The sequence below is a fragment of the Camellia sinensis genome, chromosome 7 (assembly GCF_055761805.1).
Source record: "Camellia sinensis isolate YWXY chromosome 7, ASM5576180v1, whole genome shotgun sequence".
Classification (NCBI taxonomy): domain Eukaryota; kingdom Viridiplantae; phylum Streptophyta; class Magnoliopsida; order Ericales; family Theaceae; genus Camellia; species Camellia sinensis.
The window spans coordinates 35,019,523-35,027,124 of record NC_138967.1 but is presented as its reverse complement, the minus strand read 5'-3'; positions in this window follow the sequence as shown (position 1 = coordinate 35,027,124).

Sequence of the window (7,602 nt, the reverse complement as noted above, 5' to 3'; positions counted from 1 at the left end):
ATTCTTTTCACCTCATATGTTAACTAAAAAGCTACCAAAAAAAAAAAAAAAAACTCACTTCCAAACAAGCCCTAAATAATTACTCAGCACTAGATTTGGGTAGCTCAAAAGTAGTTGACTTTGTGGAAATGTTAATTATCCATCAACCAATTGAGATCAAGGAAGTTGGGGAACTTCCCATGTTCAATTTATTGTGTCAAATTATTAGTAATAGTGAATATTCCTAGCAAAATTTTTTACTCCAAACCATAAGATTTCCCGGGAAAAAGGACATGAAAACATTCCCTTCAACAGGAATAAATGTTTCTCCTTTATATAATTAGATTATAATAAAAGTAGCTTACAAATCCAGAGTCCAACCAATTAAACTAAATTAGGAGATTAGGCTGTCCCCAGAAACACATATTGCTCTTCAAAATTTTAAATTGACTTTGGTTGTTTTTGGTTTTTTAAAAAATTTTACTTTCTTATTTTTTGTGTTTTTTTTTTGTTGTTGTTGTTTTTACTGAATTTTTTTAATTTTTAGACACACCTAATATAAATACACATAAAAAGTATAATTTTTGTGAAAATTTTTTTTTAAAAATTCACTAAATAACAAAATACAAAAAAATACCAGAATTTAGTATATTTTTCATATTTTTATGTATTTATTAATTTTTTAAAATATTATTTCATAAATTTTTTACTTTTTAGATACATCTAAGTAATGTGTATCTAAAAAAGTAAAAAAAAAAATGCTTAAATTTTTTAAAATATTCACTAAAAACAAAAAAAAAATTAAAAACAAAAAACTCAAACCAATTAATAGAATTTGTTGATATATTTTAAAAAATAGTAAAGTTGACTTTGAATCCAAACTTTCCATTCGCCACCTACCCCAACCTCCATCACAATATGTCATCTTCCCCAAACGAGAATCACCATCCACTGATATCACCACTAGTATTCTTATACAAAAAATCACTGGCCCAACCATGAATCTTGTACTCAAATTGAGGAGTGTGGTGAATCCTACGCTCAGAACACAATAATTGAAAACCAATTAACCATATGTCTTGCTTGGCTGTAACCTAAGGTCATGTTTGTTTGGGCGGACTGGATTAGTATTCCCATGACTAATAGTCCTACGACTACGAATCCGTTGGATTATGTATTCTATCTTAACTAATAGTCAAGTTTAAAATAATTTATCCGTACTTCAATTGTTTAACCAAATATCGGATTAATAATTTTATTGGACTCTTAGTCCAATCTCAAGCTCATATCCACCCAAACAAACATGCCTTAACTTTCTTGACTTATTAACGAGGTTTTGTGGAATTATCTCTTGCAATTATTTATAGTTGCTCATTTTATTACGGATATAATGAAATGAGAAGTTCATTTTTTTTAGTAATGCCTATTCATTTTCTTAGCCCAATCAAACTTTTAGTATTGCTAGAAAGAATGGCCTTTTCCAATTTAGTTCAAGATCACTAGGGCTTTGTGGGTCAAGTGGTACCTAATTGGCCTTTCAACATGCCAGGGCCTTAAATCCTCATTAACTTGATGGGTTCAACGACACAGGATAAATTGATTCGAAGTGATCAAAGTCTGTATTAAAATAGTTATTGACTACTTATAATATATTAGGTGCACTGGCGTAATCAGGAATTCAGTGCAGAGGGACACAAATTAATGATAATTTGATTCCATTTTTCTAAAAACACTTTTTAGAAAATTTTACTTTTTTTTTTTATTTTTATTTTTTTAATATTTTAAGAATTTTTTTTTTACTTTTTAGACATACATACATAAATATACCTAAAAAGTAAAAAAATTGTAAAAAAAACCTTTTAAAAATTCACTAAATACTAAAAATATAAAAAAAATACAAGAATTCAATACATTTTTTATATTTTTATGTATTTATTAATTTTTAATAATATTTTTTCACAATTTTTTTACTTTTTGGATACATCTAAGTAAGGTGCATCTAAAAAATTTTTAAAAAAAAATATTTAAAATTTAAAAAATATTTACTAAAAAAAAAATACGAAAATTAAAAAACTCAATTTTCAAAAAACTTAATCCAAAAAACTCAAACCAAATATGCTGATTAATTTTTTTTAATAATAAACAACAATAAGATATTACTAAACTTAAATGTTAAGAGTTTATTTGGATAAATGTGAATTTTAAATTAAAGGATTTGAGATTAAATTTTATACAAATTTTGGGGAGTAATTATTTTATAGGTGGATTGGAAAATTAAAAAAGCAGATACATTGAGATAGAAATGATATATTTTAATAGAGAAATTCTATAAAACATACCGCAAAAAAAGTGTCTATCATATGTCGCAATTATGATCTTCGTGGTCTTTAGTTATAACACATTATAGTGTTAGATATAATTTAGTTATAACTTCTTGTGGTTGTTATTTTAGTTATGACTATATATCAAGTAATAGTTAATTATGACTTATTCTGATATTAGTTATGACCTATTGTAATTTTTTTTTATTTTTTTATTTTTATAATTGATGATGTGTTGCTTGATTATAATTTATATAGTGGTCATTTTAGTTATGAATGGAAAGAAACACATGAAGAATAAACTCCATATGTCAAATGTAACTAATAATCCAATAAATTCTATATTTTCATTGAAATTTATTATGTTTGCATGTCAATATTGATAGACATCACCATTATATTGAAATTTTTATAAATAATAATATGACTTATTATAGCCTCTTTATTTTCAATCAAAATAATCATTATTGTTCTCATAATTTTAAAAATGTCATTAACATTTCACTTTAAATAATATTTTTATAATTTTTTTATTTAATATATTTTCTTTATGTTTTTTTTTTAAAAAAAAATTCCTAAAACACTGGGGGCCACGTGACCCCTCTAGCCCAACATGACTCCGCCCCTGATTACGTGCACATAATCTATGCACACAAATATATCCAGATAGTTTATATATGGTCGAAATTCAATTTTTATATAGTGAAACTCACATCTTTGTTGGATCATTTTCATAATATATTTATAGATATTTAAATGTGTAATATAGTTATATAAATTATTAAAAAGATGTGACTTTTGAGTTTAAATCAAAAGGTGTAACTATTGAGATTAAACAAATAATGTGTCTTTTGGATTTAAATCATGGAGGGTAATCATTGGATTTAAATCAAAAGACATTACTCTTAGATTTAAAAAGTGTCACTTTTGAATCTAAAGGACATGCAATTTGATTTAAGGTACAAATTCATGCTTATATAAAGGCAGAATAGGTTGACAATTGGATATTTATTTTTCCATGGAATTACTCTCAATAATACATATTGTTATTTTCCTCTTTACTTAGTAGATTAGAAAAATCCAAATGTATTTGGGATCTGATTTCGTTCGTGCATAACGCAATTAGACATTAGTCTTTAAATTTGGTTTCATTGTATCCTGGAGGTGGATTCGTGAGTAACCCGGTGCACACCATATTCAACAGAATTGGTGGGGGTGAATATCGTCTTAAGGAAAGTGACATTGTAACGCGTCTTGAAGCAATACTTATTTTTTTCTGTTTTATTTCTTCCTATCTCTCATATTTCAAATTTACACCAACAATCTTATGACAATATTTCGAAGAGATGGAAGCATAGTAATGGTTATCCATTCAACGAACAAGGTTCCATGACTATTAAAGGTTTGATTAAATTTTATTCTCTATAATAGTGGAGAAAGGTATGTCATAACCTTTCTGTTCATATAGCTAATATTCTTGTGATGCTCGATATAAAATATATTTTATCATTGTTATGAAAGTGATATTTATTGAAGTTCATACCAATTCATGAGAATTATAAAAATGGACATAGGAACTTGTTTTGCATGTCTGATAGTTTGCAATATTGATAATGATGATGATGATGATGATGATGATATTTTTAAAAGTGAAATAACTTACAAAGTAAAGGAGTTTCACTACAGGAAAAATGGCCTACTGCAACGTTTCTTGTATGGCGTTTTGGGAAACGCCATTATAGACGGATGAAAGACAACGTTTTCAAAACGTTGTCTTAGAGCTCAGTTGAACGATGTCGTATTGGGTGTATATGTTGACACCGTCCATACTCCGTCTCTCACTTTCTCTCTGTCTCTTCCATAGCTCGGTCTCTCTCCCTCTCTCTTTCTCTCTCTCTTCCAAAGCCCTCGACTGATAGTCATCGAACCAGATCAAAGACACACACACACACACACACACACACTCTCTCTCTCTCTCTCTCTCTCTCTCTCTCTCTCTCTCGCTCGCTCGATTGCAGATTTTGCATTGTATATTCGTCGAACTCTCGATCTCTGTTGCTCTTCATCGATCTGTCGCTAGAGAGCTTTGATCAGTCTCATCATCGAACTTGAACTCAAACTCGATCTGTTCTTCATCAACTCGCAGATCCAAAATCGATATCATTCTCGAACCAACTCTTATCTCAGGTACAATTTTCATTCTCTTAATCGGTGTTTGAGTTTGAACCAGATCGATCTCTGTTGCTCTTATCTCAGGTACAATTTTCATTCTCTTAATCGGTGTTTGAGTTTGAACCAGATCGATCTCTGTTGGTCTACTTTCTCATTGTCAAATCTGCTGATTAACTCTCTAATTTTTTCATTTTCAAATCAGATCAGATCAGATCGTTGAACCAGATCGATCAAATCTGCTGGTAGTTTTGTTTGTTTTTCATTACTTTGTTTGTTTTTCAAATCAATTAACTCTCTAATTTGCAAGACAGTTTGGGATTAGATAGCTCATACTATAGATGGTCTCATGATCTCAGAATGACAATGTATGAGAGTATTTGGATGTTTGCAATTGATTATCTGTTTGGCAAGTGCGCTTGGTCTATATTTTTTGTGCTTATAATTTTCATTTGAATTTTCATTAGAACGTAAAACGTGAACTTCCAACACTAGTTTCAGCACATCCAAGTTGTCATCTCTAAGAGCTGCTTCATTCTTGTCCTGAATCTGGTTTGTAAGTATTCGTCTGTGAGAGGGTAATTTTTGGGAAAATTGGGCCGAGCTTCGAGTTGGGTTTTGAGGCCCAAAACGCAGAGGACTAGGTAAAAAGGCCGTACTGAATACTCCGGCCTAGAGGGCAAGGTTACTCCGGCCTTGGGGAGACAAAGTTACTTCGGCCCAAGGAGGTGAGTTTATTCCGGCTCAAGAAGAGATAGTTGCTTCGGCCCAAGGAAGAGTAAGGCTACTCCGGTCCAGAGACAACTCGGAGTAGGGCCGGTCTTAGAGTTAGTCCGGTCGCAGTATGTTCTGGGAAGACCGGTTTCAGAATTAGTCCGGTCGTGACACAATCTGGTTAGGTCGGTCAAAACTTGTTACTTGGAAGTTTGGTCTAAGCACACCAAGGTTGAACAGGGGCAGCCGAAGTAATGAGTTAAAGGAGAAGACCGAGCTAAGGATAGTTCGGCCTTCTCTGTGGCTCTGCATAGCCAGTGTTATTTCGGCCGTGTGGTAGTTCGGCTATGGAGAAAACCATCCCACTTGGTTTAAGCAGTGGGGGAGGGTGTGAAAGGATAAGCATTATCCTTAAGAGTATGAATCCTAGGAGGACTCTACATGGAGAAATACAAGTCCTACTAGGATTGTGCCATATGAAACTTATAAAAGCTCACAAGCATCACCTTGGGGGAGGTAATTGAACACAATCTTTCTGAGAACTTAGAGCTTTGTCTATTTGTCAAGTTTTCTGACTTAGGCATCGGAGAGGTTTCCGGCACACACCCGCCGGCTAGCTCACGTTTGTGTTTTCAGGTGACAAAGCGACGTCGTACGGAGAAGCGTGGACTTGGTCAACAGGATTATACGAGGAGAATTATTTCCTCCCCGTACAATTGGCGCCGTCTGTGGGAAGAACAGACAAGAACAAAAACCTCTTGACTAAGCTTCTCATTTTCTCATTCAATGGCACACATTGAAGACTTGCCGCAGTCCGCCGTCGACGGACTAACTCCAGAGGGGGGCGCAAGGCGCGAAGGATTACCCTCTGTCCCTCCTATGGCGGATCTGGAGCCCCAACAACATAACTCCAGGAGGAGTGGCAGGGGAAGGCGGAATAGCAGCCCTCGTCACTCTCAGAGTCCTGACAGGCAAAGGAGGAGGATTGATCCTCAAGCCCTGGAAGATCGCGTGAAGGAACAAGATGAACTAATTCGAAGGATGACGGCAGACATGGAGGCTTTAAAACGCCAGATGAAGACTAAAGATGTGGCGACAGGAGAGGGGCGCAAGCATAAGACGCCCCCTCGCTACTCAGAGAATCGTAGTAGGAATACTACGCCCTCCCAAGGAGAGAGCAGAAGCCTCAGGACAGGCGACACTCACTCCTTGTCCTCAAGGACTCGTCACTCTAGGTCTGAGAGGACGAGATCCGAAAGATCATACACTGAAGGAAGCACGTATTGGCCTTCACATTCACACCAAACCAGATCCAGACAAACCGAGCTACCCAGGTCATCCGACTTACGAACCGTGCTAGAAGAAAAAGCACGATGCAAGGAGGATGCCAGGGCAAGGGATCCACACCGAGTTTCGGCCTTACAACGGTTGGCTCCTCGGACGCACGGAAGCGTCGAGGTTGGAATGCCAATACCGCGACCGGCCTACGAACCAACGGACAAGGCATTGGCAAGACTACAGACTTCGCCGTTTGTCCCAGCGATCGAAAACGCACCCCTACCATCAGGCTTCCTTCAGCCGAAGTTCAATACATATGAAGGGAAGACGGATCCGTATTCTCACCTGAGCCACTTTCGCCAAGTCATGGCTGTGTACAGGCGAAACGAGGCCCTAATGTGCATACTCTTCCCATCAAGTCTGGGCGACTTAGGCTTGACTTGGTTCGAAAAGCTCCCAGAGGGCAGCATAGCCTCCTGGGCCCAATTGGCAGAAGCGTTCGTAACAAGGTTTCGGACAAATACTAAAACACCGGTGGAGATAGACCAGTTACTCTCCATCGACATGGGTGAGAAAGAAACCCTCAGATCTTACAACAGTCGCTACTGGGAGACATTCAACCAGATTGGAGACTGCCCCACCAATCTAGCCATTGCGCAATATAAAAGAGGCCTACCAGTAGGGAACCGACTAAGGGATTCAATTACCATGACGCCACCCCTCACCATGGAGGCCCTGATGGAGAGAGTGCATCAGCACATCAGGGTAGAAGAGGATGGCGCACGTGCAAAGGCGAAATCTAGCGCTACCATAGTACCAGAAAAGAAGACCTCAGCAAAGGTCAATACAGTAGATAGACAGAACAAAAACGGGCGTGGCAGACGAGATAACGGAGAAGACCCAGACAAAAGATGGTTGAGAATCCGCACTGCCATAACAACGGTGTTCAAAAAACCAATATATCGGATTCTGAGCGAAATAAAAGACGAGCCATTCGTCAAGTGGCCAGCCAAGCTAGGGGAAGCTCAGAAGAATTACGACGACAGATCACGGTGCACCTTCCACCAAGAAAAGGGGCACCGCACTGAGAATTGCACGCCACTGAGACAGCACTTGGAGGAATTGGTGGCAGCAGGACACT